Source organism: Rhincodon typus, chromosome 9 (genome assembly GCF_021869965.1).
Source record: "Rhincodon typus isolate 14 chromosome 9, sRhiTyp1.1, whole genome shotgun sequence".
Taxonomy (NCBI): Eukaryota; Metazoa; Chordata; class Chondrichthyes; order Orectolobiformes; family Rhincodontidae; genus Rhincodon; species Rhincodon typus.
The window spans coordinates 89,046,061-89,061,167 of record NC_063340.1 but is presented as its reverse complement, the minus strand read 5'-3'; positions in this window follow the sequence as shown (position 1 = coordinate 89,061,167).

Sequence of the window (15,107 nt, the reverse complement as noted above, 5' to 3'; positions counted from 1 at the left end):
TTTCCTGCTCCTCTGATGTTGCTTTGCCTGCTGTGTTCATCCAGCTCTACACCTTGTTATCTCAGATTCTCCAGCATCTGCAGTTCTTACTATCTTTAAAAAGTTAAACGTTATTGTCCTTCATACGAAAAAGTAGAAAAACAAAGAAACACAGTTACACAGTCCCTAAGCATCTGGCCATGCTGGGCTCACACTCCTCACAAGGGCATGACCCCCCTGCTCCAGCTCGACATCGCCCCCACCCCCACCAACCTTCTCAGGCTATCTGATCCCACTCTCACTGCCGGACCCCTTGAAGTGCACGTTCATTAGTAGTCCATTTCTAATTGCCCAGAGGGCAGTTAAGAATCGACAACATTGCTCTGGGTCTGGAGTCATGTGTCGGCCAGACCAGGTATGGATGGCAGTTTCCTCCCCGAAAGGACAGTAGTGAGTCAGATGACCATAAAATAAAGGAGCAGAATTAGACCACAGGTTTTTATGATAATCGATGTGGGGTCATCATTAGACTTCCAGATTTTTTAAAATTGAACTATCTGCCATGGCAGAATTCAATCCTGGGGCCCCAATTAATTACCTGCCTCTCTGGGTTAATAGTCTAGTGATAATACCACTAAGCTCGCCTTGTGACTGGAAGCCTGTCTCTAATGGGGTTCTACGGGGTCCCTGCTGTTTGTGGTCTATATAAACAATTTGGATTTGAATGGAGAAGGGTTGATTAGTAAGTTCACTGATGATACGAAAATTGGTGGGTGGTAAATGGTGAGGAGTGTAGCCTTACAGAAGGATTAGAGGGGTTAGTTAGTTGGGCTGATTAGTAGCAAATGGAATTCAATTTGGATTAGTGTGAGATGGTGGGTAATAAATGCTGGCCTGCCTAGAAACTACCACATCCTGTGAATGAACAAAAGAAAACTTTGGAATCTGGCCACTGAATGGTCGATGCAGGAAATGAAAATATTGACACATTGATGTAACGTAGGGTGCAGGCAGAATTTTGGGGTAGAACTGAGAATAACTTATTTTGTCTTTGACTGTGACATACCCATTTTGCCGGTGCTTAATGCTGACATTTAGAGTCAGAGTGGTAAAGATCCATTCTCCGGGAATCACAGCAATTCTAATACAAATGATTAACATTTTACATAATATAAAACAGTTCACTTGTCTGATTTGAAGTTCATTCAATTGACCCTCTTCTGCGGGGCAAGGAACCATTGTTATGATCTCCATGGAGACCAATAACAATTTAAAGAGATATAACAATCAGTTATTCACTGAAAGGATTACACATTGAGATTTACCATTTAAAAAAAATCTTTCACTGTATTAATGACTGAAGACAAGCGCTACTGGTTAAACCCTATAAATGCTTTATAGACTGTTTGTTTGTACATTAAATAAGGGGGTTGGTGAGCTCATTTGGCTGGATGACTGATTGCAGTGCAGGTGTGACACCACAGTGTGGGTTTAATTTCTGCTCCAGCTGAGGTTAGCATGAAGAACTTCCCTTTCTTCAACCTCTCCCCTCATCTGAGGCAAGGTGACCTTCAGGTTAAACCACCACCAGTTGTCTCTCTGTTGACAGCAGCAGGCAAGACCATAGTAACTTTTCCTTTAGTGATCAAGTAGAGTCTGCCACCTCAATGACAAGTGAAAACATCAATGCTGTTCCATCGCTTGGGTTCTTCAGTAGACATTCATATATTCTGAAACCAAACCAAAGTTTCTCGCTGCTCCTGAAGCTTTACCTCTGTTCTTTTCCTTTCTGAATGCTGTCTTCCATGGTGAGTGTCTTCCCTGGGAATTCTTATTCCAGCACCAGCTGCATAGACTCTCCAGCCACTTTGTAAACTCATTATGAACTAGGCTTTCATGGGTATGAGTTGCTTCTCATATTCTATGTGAGTGAATGACAGAGTCACCATTTTTTTCTGTTTAAGGTACAGGCCTGCCCAACTGATTTTTTTTTTTCACTTTTCAACTGATGTGTGGCTGCAGGTCAAGTGCAAAACAGAACTACTTTTCCACCCATGATATCTCTGAGTTTACAGGGAAACTTATGGTTATATACAGTCATAGAGTCTTACAGCTATACAGTGCGGAAACAGACCCTTCAATCCAACTTGTCCAGATATCCTAAATTAATCTAGCCCCATTTGCCAGCATCTGGCCCATATCCCTCTCAACCCTTCCAAATCATATACCCATCCAGATGCCTTTTAAATGTTGTAATTGTACCAGCCTCCACCACTTGTTCATTCCATCTCAAAGTGGCTATTTCCACTCTCCTCTGGACCTGTAACCAAGTAGAAATATGAATTAGTTTTCCCTAATATTTTTTCTTTATTCATTAACAGAATGAGGGCATCACTGGTTAGGCAGTATTTATTGTCCATCTCAAATTGCCCAGAGGGCATTTCAGAGTCAACCACATTGCTGTGGGTCTGAAGTCACTTGTAGGCCAGACCAGGTAAGGATGGCAGTTTCCATCCCTAAAGGACATTAGTGACCCAGATGGGTTCACTAATTGTAACTACTTTTCATCTTAGAAACAATGGGACTGGTTCTGTGCGAACTATTTACAACCTGATACCATGACACATTTCTGGATTTTAGGATACTCAGGGTTTCCTCATTGTATACCTTGAAACAACCTGTCTTTGTCTCCAGGTGTTAACATTTGGCATCTCTCTTTCAATAATGCAATGCGAATCTTCATTTGATCAAACAGCTAAACCCATTCAGGTCAGGATATAGCACAGGTCATTTCATTTCATTGGAGGCAGTTCAGAGAAGGTTCACTGGGCTTGAAATTTCCTGGTATGGAGGGTTATGATCAAAGTCTAAACAAGTTGAAATTTGATTCACTAGTGTTTAAAAAATGAGAGGTAATCTCATTGAAACATATAGGATTCTTAAGGGACTTGCTGGGGTTAATGCTGAGAGGATGTTTCCCCTCATGACAGAGTCTACAACCAGAGGGCATAGTCTCAGAATAAAACAGTGCCAATTTAAGACTGAAATGAGGAGGAATTTCTCCTCTCAAGAGGGTTGTGAATTCTTTGGAACTCCTTGCCACAGAAAGCTGTGGGGGCGGAATCATTAAGGCTGATATAAATTCTTGATCAGTTGGGACATCAAGGTTACGGGGAAAGGGCAGGAAAGTGGATGTGAGGAATTTTAGTTCAGTTGGAATGTCATGTTAAGGTTGTACAGCATGTTAGTCAGACCTCTTCTGGAATACTATGTGTAGTTCTGGTCACCTCCGTTATGGGAAGGATATTACTAAATAAGAGAGAGTTTAGAAAAGATTTATCAGGATGTTGCTGGGAATGGAGGGTTTGAGATATAAAAATAGCCTGGATAGGCTGGTACTTTTGTCACTGGAGCGTAGGAGGTTGGAGGGACATAGATAAGGTGAATATCAAAGGTCTTTTTCCTAACATGGGGGAATTCAAAGAAAGGGGCAAATTTTGACAGTGAGAGGAGAAAGATTTAAAAGGGACATGAGGGGCAACTTTTTTACCCATAGAGTGGTTAGTGTGTGGAATGAACTGCCAGATAAAATGATGGATGTGTGTACAATTACAACATTTAAAAGACATTTGGATAAGTACGTGAATAGGAAAGGTTTAGACGGATATGGGCCAAACGCAGCCATGTGGGACTAGTTTAGTTTGGGAACATGGTCAGCATGGACTAGTTGGACTGAAAGGTCTGTTTCCATGCTGTGTGATTTGAGGGGTTGAATGGCCTATTCCAGTTCTTATTTCTTATGGTCTTATGGGCTCATTTCATTTATCCTACTTTTAATAATATAGTTCCAAACTATGACAATCTTATTAACCAAAAAGATGTCATCCTGAAGTCATGGTAATCATATAAACCTCACACTTGTAACAGTACAGGCAGACCCTGGGTTGCTAAAGGTTCCTTTATGGAGTCCATTCACAAGTTAATTTGTAGGGAAGTCGGAATACAATGCAGGGCAGTATAAAGTTCGTCAGTAGAGGAAGTGTTTGTATGTCAGATCTTTCAAATTACACTCCTGTATAAGATCTCAATCATAAGTATAAGCATTCGTAACTTGGCCGTTTGTAAATCAGAGATCCCCTGTATTTGTTGCTTGAAGAGCTTAGAGATAGGAAGTGACCATTCAGCTCCTTAAACCTACTCAGTTCAACTTGATTGGATTTGATGTACACTTCAACTCTAATCCTCTTCTGTCGCTCCAAATCAGTTGAAAACATCACCTGTCAAAATTTTGTCAATTTTCATCATGAAGATGATAGTTTCCATCCACAGGCCTGTCTGGGAGAGAGCTCAAGGTTTTCACATGACTTCTGTAAGATAGATAGTTGTTGATTTCTGCCATTACTTTTAAGGTTGTGATCACTTGTTCTTGATTCTGCCACCAGACGAAGTAATTTCTCTGTGTTCTGCTTTCGGAATACTTTTCATAGTTTTAAGCATCTTGGACAGGGCACCAATCAATATCCCATACTCAAACTGACACCGAATGCTAACCTTGTAAATCCTGCTGAATGTTCTAAACACCTGATCCGAGGCTGGAGTATCCTTGCTGATATATTGTGCCCAAACTGTGGAGGTTCTGTTCAAATAAAGCATATCTACCTCCCATTGCATTCCAACTATTCATCCATCACCTCCCCTGCAGAACATACCTCAGTGATGATGCTGAGGTCAGGGATATAAATATTTACATATTCACATGGGGATGTATTTCTTCGGACGTGCAGGCAACTTGAATTCTAATCGTTAGTGAACTTCTCAACTCAATGCACAGCAACATCTTTCCATTCCCAAGGGATAGCCTTCATTTCTGTTCAGATTATACAAGCTTCTTGTAAGAACTTTTCTATTAGTGAGTTCATCTCAGTACAATCCATTCAATTAGTGCAACTTGAAGTATAATTTTGAGCTCTGTGACTTATGGGTCACTGTGCACTCAGACATCTCAGTGTTATTACTAATAATGTAAAATTTGGTCTCAGATTTCACCTTGTGCCAAGCAAATTAATTCTTTTCGCATTGAGGACAACACAGAAGGGTTTTGACAAAGAAACAAAGACAAAGTGTTTGCACTGGTAGGAAGATCGGTAACTGTACAACAGTGAGTTAACATCATTGACAGAATAACCTCAGGGAAGTTGGGGAAAATTTATTTTTATGTGGTGAATTATTGCGATGTGGAAAGCACTCTGTGAAAGGATATTGGAAGCAGATTCAATAGTAACTTACAAAAGGGAATTGGATAAATAATTTAGAAGGAAAAACATGTGCAGGACTGTGTTGAGCAAACTGAGAATTGGGATTAATTGCGCAGCTTCCTGAAAGAGTTGTCAAAGCCATAATGGGCCCAGCGGTCTCCTTGTGAGCTGTATGAGTCATCGATGACGTGAACATGCAATAGCCCAGTCTCCTTCCATTATGAACAATTCAAGCTAACGAAAGTAAGGCTTTTTTATTCTGTACTAGCTGACTTTTTCCACATTGACCTTCTGGTTGGGTTAAGTCAGTGCAATCCCACTACAAATGAGGTAAAAAACCACATGATATGCGTGTGTGTGTGCAATCTAAACCTCACCTTAATTAAAACTTGCACTTACCTGAATAGATGCAGACAGGGGACAGCTTTGCTGTTGTTTAAAGCAGCAGAGAATCCCATGCATTAGCTTCCTCTGCTGGAATCTATGTGTATGCCTGTGCTTCCCATGTTGCACACCCTGACCACACAAACCATACAAACATCCTGCAGAATTTAGTGTGATGCTTAGGGGAGGGCAATGTTGTTGAAAGTGTAGACCTTCAGGTGAAATATTATATCAATATCCTATTAGTTGGACGTTAAAGATCTCACAGCACTGTTTTGAAGACCAGCAGCCTTCTCCTTGGTGACCTTGGCCACTTCTTATCCTTCAAACCAACCTAATTAAATTCAGACTATCTGATCATCTATTTCATTGCTGTCTGTAGCAGTGTGCTGTGCTCAAGTTGGCTGTCTTGTTGATTGTTGTCAAAAACCATCAGGCTGACTAATGTTATTCAGGGAAGGAAATCTGCTGACCTTACCTGAGGATAGGCAATAAATGCTGATCTCGCCAACAGCCCCCACATCCCACAAGCGAATCAACACAAGGTCACAAACTGTTGGATTGTCACAAAAACCTACCAGTACTCACCAATATTCTTTATTGAGGAAAAACAGCTAAATCTGTCTGCAATAAAATTAGATTTTTAACATCCCAACCCATCTTTCAGCCATAAACTTACTCTGAAAAGCAATTATATACAGTTGATGCACAAAGAGACAGTGAGTGCAAAATTATCACACAAACTAGTCTTCTAGATGTGTCCAGGAAATTTCAATGTAACTACAGCATGAGAATGAGAAGGACTGCATAACAAGGAAATACACACATCACTGATTTACACCAACGTTACTCCAGTTATCACCATAGTTACATCTCTGGAAACTTAGCTCCACACGCAAGCAATAATCAGAGTATCTGAATTTCCTGAGTGGATAGAAGATTACGCCCTAAACTTTGGGTGCAGCAGAGCTCTAACTGACTGTTTCATAGGAGCAGAAGAGCAGGGGTAGGCCATTCAGATCCTTGAACCTGTTCCACCATTCAATCTGATCGTGGCTGACCATTTGCTTCACCACCACTTTCCTGTGCTGTCACCATATCCCTTGGTTTCATCAGTTACTAGAAATCTTGGTGCTGTGTGACTTCTGACATTAAAAAGATGATAGAAGTTTGGAACTGAATTCCATTAACGGCAGTCGATGCTAGATTGGTTGTTAATTTTAAATCTGAGACGGGTACATTTTTGTTAAACGGAGGGATTGAAGGATATGGAACAAAGGCAGATATATGGATTTAGGTCACAGATCAAGGGGCTGAATGGCCTTGATCAAATTCTGAACACCAGGAATTGGAAATTAGCAGGAAGCTAACAGTAAATGGCAGGACCCTTAGGAGCATTGATATACAAAGAGATCTTTGGGTCCAAGTCCATAGTTGCCTGAAAGTGGCAAAACAATTGGATAAGGTGGTGAAAAAAGCAAGTGACATGCTTGCCTTCAGCGGCTGGGGCATTGGGTAGATAAATTGGCAAGTCATGTTGGAGCAGTATAAGCTTTAGTTGGGACACAATTGGAGTACTGTGCACAGTTCTAGTCACCACGCTATAGGAAGGATGTGGAGGTTTTGGAGAAGGTGCAAAAGAGGTTTACTAGGATGTTGCCCAGATCAGAGTGTATTATCTACAAGGAGAGTTTGGACAAACTTGGATTGTTTTCGCTAGACTGTCGGAAACTGAGGTGGAGTGGGAGGAGGTGGGGGGTCGCTGGGTGCGATCTGGTAAATGCATACAAAATTATGAAAGGCATGGATTGGATCGATAGAGTCTTTTTCCCAGGGTGGAAATGTCAAATACTAGGAGGTATGTGTTTAAGGTGCGGGGGCAGGGTGGGGGTGGGAGGGGGGTGGTGGTAAATATTTAAAGGAAATGTGTGAGGCAAGTTTTTATAACAGAGGGTGGTAGAAGCTCCGAATACGCTACCAGGTGAGATGGTAGAAGCAGATATGAACATATGAACAGGCAGGGAATACAGCGATATGGACCATGTGCAGGCAGATGGGATTAGTTTAGAACGGCATTGAAATAATTCCACACAGGCCTGTTATCCTGTCACTGAGTCACCCTTTATTTACATGTGCATAGTGACACTGACCCAGCAAGCACAGAGCCAGCTCCTAGAGTGAGGAGAACACATGACACTCTTGTTTATATCTGTCAGTCAGGGGTCCCTGATTGGACCAGGTTAACAGCCCCCATCGGGTTCTGTGGTATCCACCTGGCTGACATTGCTCCAATCATGACAGGCATTGTGGTCAGCACAGACATGGTGGGCCAAAAGGCCTGTTGCTGTACTGTTCTCTGTTCAATGTTCTTTGTAAGTGCAAGTGGTGGGAATGAGAAATATGAAGAAAAACTGGAAACATGGTGCAACAGTAAATGGGAAGATTGGGAATGTACAATGACACAAATTGGGAATGCTGCAAGACACAAGCTGGAGGTATTTGTGACTGTGAACTCTAGTCACCCCAGCTTTCAATTTCATTGGCACGATGCACTGTTGTGGTAGATAATACTACGCCCATACTTGTCTGATTGCCTCTCTCTTCCATTTAGTTGAGAGTTTGATGTTTGCAATAGGCAGTGTGTCCTTGTCTGTGTATGAATAGAAACTCAAGCAGTTTGTGTTATTTGCTGGTGATTTGCTGAGACATCCTGAGAGAGTGATGAAAATGGTAACATTCTCAAAGAACCTCCCAGGACTCTGTACTTTAATGAGACTAAAGTCATTAAATCCCATCTCCAATGGCGATCCATGGAAAAGAAAATCACCTCTATCTGTTGTAATTGGCTGGTATTTATGAAAATGAGCTCCAGTAACCATAGTAACAGAAGTTAATCTCCTCAGATAAAGAATTAGGCTGATTAGGTTGAGGAGGATTTAGGTAGGCTAAAGGGGAATGATAGGCGTTATCTATCTACTTTGCAAGTGAAAAAACCAGCTCAATTTATCCATATATTAATGCAAACTTTGATATTACTGTCAGGTTTACAGGGATCACTTAAAATACTCCAGAACTTTTATTGTTCCTGATTTCTTCTGTTTGTGATAGGTTGGATGCAATGTTGCACCAGGGGCTTCTAACCTAAGTCATGCTCAGTGCAACCTGATAGCTCATGTTTGCCTATTCCTTCTGTTGCCTGTCAAAAAATTGGTCTTATTCAACTAATTTTGCCATTGACATTGCCTTTAAGTGATGTTCTATGTATGGTGTCATCTTGCCAGATGACCAACTGAAGGAGTTTGTCTTATGGGGATAGGTTGAGCAGTTGGGCCCATTCTTACTAGTGTTCAGAAGAATGAGCAGTACTGACCTAATGGAAATATGTAAGGTTTTGAGGACGTTTGATTGGCTGAATGATAAGAGCTGTTTCCCCTGGTGGGTAATCTAGATCCAGGAGACACAGTTAAAAAATAGGGGGTGCTTTTATTTAAGACAGAGATGAGGAGAAACGTTTTCTCTGAGAGTTGTGAGTCAGTCAATTTTTTTTCCATCTAGAGCAGTAGAGGCTGGAGCACTGAATATATTCAAGGTTGAGTTAGACACATGTTTGGTGGACAATGGAATGAAATGTCGTGGAGGGGATCAAACAGGCAAGTGTGGATAAGACCACTTAACACCAGCTGAATGGTGATAGAGCAGCCTTGAGGAACAGAATGGCCCTGATTCTTGTGTTCTTCTGTTCAGAAGTGACTCAATTTTTGGCTCTTGTTGATGTCTATATGTCCCTTCAGAATTTCAATCATCCATGGGCATTCTCACAGAATCACAGAAGTGTTGCGGTGTAGGAGGTCATTTGGTCTATCTTCCATGGGTATTGTCAGAGGCACAGAATTACAGAATGCAGAAAGACATTCAGCCCATTGTGCTATCTCTGGCTCTCCAATGTCATTCTCCTGCCCTTTCCCAGCGACCCTGCTTGTTATTTTTGTTTAAATAATCATCTAATACCCTCTTGAATGCCTTAATTGAACCTGCCTGCACTGTACTTCCAAGCAGTGTGTTCCAGATCAAAAACACTTGCCATTGTGAATAAATCTCTTTTTTGTCACATCACATTTACTTCTTTTGCAAATCACTTTAAATCTGTGGATTCATATTCTTGGTTCTGAGGAAGAGTGACTGCACCCAAAACATTAGCTCTGATTTCTCTCCACCGATGCTGCCAGACCTACTGAGTTTTTCCAGCAATTTCTGCATCAAATTCTTGGTTTTTTTTACAAATGGGAACAATTTCTCTCTATCCAGACTGTGTACATCCCTCATAATTTTTGAAAACTTCAATCAACTATCTTAGTCTACTCCTCTCCATGGCAAACAAATCGCATTCTCCAATCTATCTTTATAACTAAGGTTTCTCATCTCTGGAACTATTGTAGGGATTTATGAAGGCAGGTTATACAAAACATGGCTTGTATTCCCTTGTGTATGGACTATTGAGGGTTCAGCTGTCAGAAATGTCCAAAATGTTAGAAGGATTCAGTCAGGTGAAAACAAGAGAACAGATCATCTGTTGGGGAGATCACAATGAGGAACACAGTTGATTTGATTTGATTTATTTGGCTTGATTTGATTTGATTTATTTGTTGTCATGTGTATTTGTCACAAAATACTGTGAAAAGGGTTGTACAGTGTCACCACTCTCCAGAGCTATCTTAAAACAGAAAAACAAACCAAAACATAGAATATAGAAGAAAAATGAAGAAATAACGAAAGTGTCCAACTCTACAATCCTTCTTGTTAAGTGCGACAGTTAAAAATATTTGTGCTAGGACATCCAGCAAAGAAACTAGAAAGCACTTTATCAGACAAATATGCGACTGAAATGATTCGATTTTCTGATATTTGAGGGTATTAAGGAAAATGGAGCAAAGATGGATAATTTGAATTGAGGGCATGATCAAATCGAACAGAGCAGGCTGAGTGGCCTCCTCCTATCTCTTTTCTTCTAAAACAATGAACACTTTTTCTGAAGAAGGGTCTAGGCCCGAAACGTCAGCTTTCCTGCTCCTCTGATGCTGCTTGGCCTGCTGTGTTCATCCAGCTCTACACCTTGTTATCTCGTTTTATCAAAGATTTGTTGCTACATGGAAGAGGGTAAATTAAATTATCTTCAAGTCAAATGACTGAACAGTTGGGCACAATAAACTAAATGAATCTTTTTTTCAAATGTTATTGTTGTGCTTACCCGGGGAGATGGACCTTTCCCATTCATGGGTTCCAAGTGTCTTCATTGAACATAAGGCAGCCCAAGCTCAAGGGGCTGAATGGCCTACTCTTAGTCCTAATGTTCTTAACTTTCCTGGTTAGTTGTTAGACTTTTCAATCATAATTTAGTAGCCAGTGACAGCAATATTCAGTTCAATACATTACTACACAGATCTGCCCTTTTTGAAATCCCTCTCTGTAGTTGGCAGAAAAGTCTGTTTCCATGTTATGTGCTTGACGCAATGGTGATGGTTGGATTATTTGTTTTCCCACCCAGTGGCTTTGAAAGCAGAGGGAGACACAAGTAAAATCCAGCGGGCACTGCATCACCATCCAACTCCCCACATTCCACTGAAATAGGGGAGAGGCAGGCAGCTGAGTATCCCGCCTGCTCTTGAGACTATTGAAGTGACCAAATAATGACCCCAAAGACCTCATCTGCCCCATGAGTATTGTACTTGTAACAGGTGATGCCCAAGCCCCCTTCTAACCATCTGTCTCTTGGTCCCTCGCTGTCATCTTGTCACAGTCTGCCACCTTGACCCCAATGCCATGAGACCTGCCTGGCCATCTCAGAGCATCGAGACTGTTGTGCCACCTGTGACCACTGCTATTAATTGTGCTGCTGTGATGACAGAGCCAGTCATCCGATTAGCTGGCAGGTCTCTTAGAGGGTGGCTTCTACCCTCAGAAAGGGTAGATGTTGAATCTCCAATTACTTATCACTGCTGTCAGTATTAACTGGATGGGGGTGGAAAGTTTGAGCAAGAGTCAGATTAGATTTGAAACATTAACCCTCTCTATCTCTCTCCACAAATGGTGCCCAACCTATTGAATTTGTCCACCACTTTTTGCTTTTACTTCCGTAATTGGTTACTTAAGGGCATGTCATTTTCTTTTAGGAAGCTGGATGTGATACTTTTGTGACACTAAGTGGGTTGAAAGAGAAAAGAATCTGCTCAGCAACATTTTTGTATTTGGTCTCAGTAGTGGCTTGTCACAGAACTGAGAGGACAGAGAACAGTTTGAGGGAAAACTCCAGAAGCCTGTAATCAAGTGAGGTTACTCTTTCTCTCTATCCATGAGTGGAAAAGAAATAACACTCAAAGTTGCTGCAAAGTTAGAAAATTATTAACTCAAGCTGAGACCTATGTCTAACCGTCCAGCTACTGAATTGCGGATTGCTACGGTTGACAAAAATGTGATGTCATCAACAAAAAGCAAACAATGAACTGTGAGAAAATCATCTTATTCTACCCGAGATAGAGGCTTCCGCAGATGCTGGGGAAAATAAGACAACAAGGTATAGAGCTGGATGAACACAGCAGGCCAAGCAGCATCAGAGGAGCCGGAAGGCTGACGTTTCGGGTCTAGGCCCTTCTTCAGAAAAATGAAGAAGGGTCTAAACCCGAAACATTAGCTTTCCTGCTGCTCTGATGCTGCTTGGCCTGCTGTGTTCATCCAGTCTACACCTTGTTATCTTATTCTACCCCTCTTCATTGGAACTCTTGATCCACAGACTAACAATAATCCTGAAAATCTATCTACCCAGCAGAGTGACAAAATGTCTGCAATCAAACACACCGGCTCGGCGAGCAATTCTGCTCCTCATCAACAAGCCGAGCTACAAATCTTCTCAAAATACTTTTAGTTATCTATCTTGTCTGTCTGATTTATGAATGAATAAATGCATGCATGCACATTTAGATTTAGCGGGGGTACAGTTTAAATTTGTATTTTAGTAATTGATGATCTGTTTTTCCATTTGTTAGTGGATAGACTTGTTATAGCAATTTTTTTTTGTTTTCTTATTCATCGATGTAACTTGGAGTAAGTTTCTTTTTACTGTCCTGTCTGCCATTGACAAGGCACAAGTCAGGAGTGTGATGGAATACTTCCCACTTGCCTGGATGGCTGCAGCTCCAACAACATTCAAGAAGCTTGACACCATCAAGGACAAAGCATCTCTCTTGATTGGCATCACATCCACTCCCTCCACCACCGACGCTCAGTAGCAGTAGTGTGTACTATCTACAAGATACACTGCTGAAATTCACCAAAGGTCCTCAGATAGCACCTTCCAAACCCACAACCACTTCCATCTGGAAGAACAAGGGCAGTCGATATATGGGAACACTACACCCTGCAAGTTCCCCTCCAAGCCACTCACCATCCTGACTTGGAAACATATCGCCGTTTCTTCACTGTTGCTGGGTCAAAATCCTGCAATTCCCTCCTAATGGCATTGTGGGTCAACCCACAGCATGTGGACTGCAATGGATCAGGAGGCAGCTTATCACCACCTTCTCAAGGGGCAACTAGGGATGGACAATAAATGCTGGGCCCAGCTAGCAGCGCCCACATCCCACGAATGAGTAAAAAATATTACTTAGATAGTAGTTACAGTCAAACATTAAACATCCTAGAGAACAAATTTGTTCAGATTTCGGATTTGTGATATTTAATGTACTTAATTCCCAGTGCACTATTCCCATCTGGGTCATGTTGTGGCTCAGAGCAAAAAGGTTTTCCTTTTATTTGTTCATGAGATGTGAATACCTCTGGCAAGGTCAGCAAATGTTGACCATCCTTGATTTCTCTTGAGAAAATAGTTTATCCACCCTCAACTGTTACCAGTTGAACAGTAAAGATATAAAAAGATCCCGAATAAAAACAGTGCCTCCAAACGCTTCAGAATTACTCCGTCTGATCTATCATTCCCCATAATTTGCCACTTTCTCTCTTTAGTGGAAATATATTGTTTTGGTAATTAACCCTCGTTAGGGAGTGGCATTGCAGCAATGTCCCGAGTAACCAGAGACCCAGGCTAATATTCTAAGGGATCAAATCCTGCCTTTGCAGCTGGTGGACAAAGTCAGAAGTCACATTTATTTGGAATCACACAAGCTTTCGGAGCACTGCCCCTTCGTAGGGTGCAGTGAGAGAGGAGGGCACACAGACCCAGAGTTTATAGGCAGAGAAATCAAGGATAGGGAGATCAAAAGATTGTACAACTGGTGTGAGTGGAGTGTCAGATAATAAGTCTCTGCAGATGAGAAAGAGTATTAGACGGTGTGTAAAGTGTTTATAAAGTCAATGTCAGTGCTGTGCTATCATGACAATCAGGCAGAGCCATGGAACTATACAAAAGGTGACATCTCAGCTCAGACACTGAATTGTAGCTGTGAGGCTTTGTTCAGAATCTGTCTCAGAGTCTTAACTTAGAATCAGGCTGGTTTTATTCTGAAAGCTGGAATTTATAAGATGCCACACTTGACTAACTGTGACTACAAATTGTGTGTTTTTTGAATAGAATATAATGTATCTGCAAGTAAACAAACATCTTGGATGAAATGATTCACCCCATAGCTTTGTGTGTGTGGTGTGTGTGCGTGTGTGTGCGTGTGTGGTGTGTGTGCATGTGTGTGCGGGTGCATGTGGTGTGTGTGGTGTGTGTGTGTGGTGTGTGTGAGTGTGTGTGCGTGTGTGTGCGTGTGTGTGTGGTGTGTGTGGTGTGTGCGTGTGTGTGCGTGTGTGTGGTGTGTGTGAGTGTGTGTGAGTGTGTGTGTGTGTGTGTGTGTGTGGTGTGTGTGGTGTGTGTGAGTGTGTGTGGGGTGTGGTGTGTGAGTGTGTGTGCGTGTGTGTGTGTGGTGTGTGTGAGTGTGTGTGCGTGTGTGTGTGTGAACAACAATGAATGAATGATGGACACCGCACAACAATCTCCAGACAGGAATGTTCCCTCCCAGTCGGGGAACACATCAGCGGTCAAGGGCATTCAGCCTCCAGTCTTTGGGTAAGCATCCTCAAGTGGACTCCAAGGTACACAACAACGCAGAATCACCAAGCAAGCAGAGACTGATAGCCACATTCCATACCCATGTAGATGGCCTCAACCGTGATCTTGGGTTCATGTCACGCTACAGGAGTCCCCACCACACGTTCTGTATTTGTAAAATCATCCTTACTTTCCTGTTTTGACAGTATCACCTTCATAAATTGTTATGATCTCTCTACCTTAATTAGTTTGTGCAGTTTTGAATTACTTATTACACATTTTTTTCACACACACACACACACACTCTGAAACACGCACACATAGACACAGACATGCACACATACACACACTGAAACACACACACAGACACAGATGCGCACGCACACATTCTCTCTCACACAAACACACACACACAGACACAGATGCGCACACACACATTCTCTCTCACA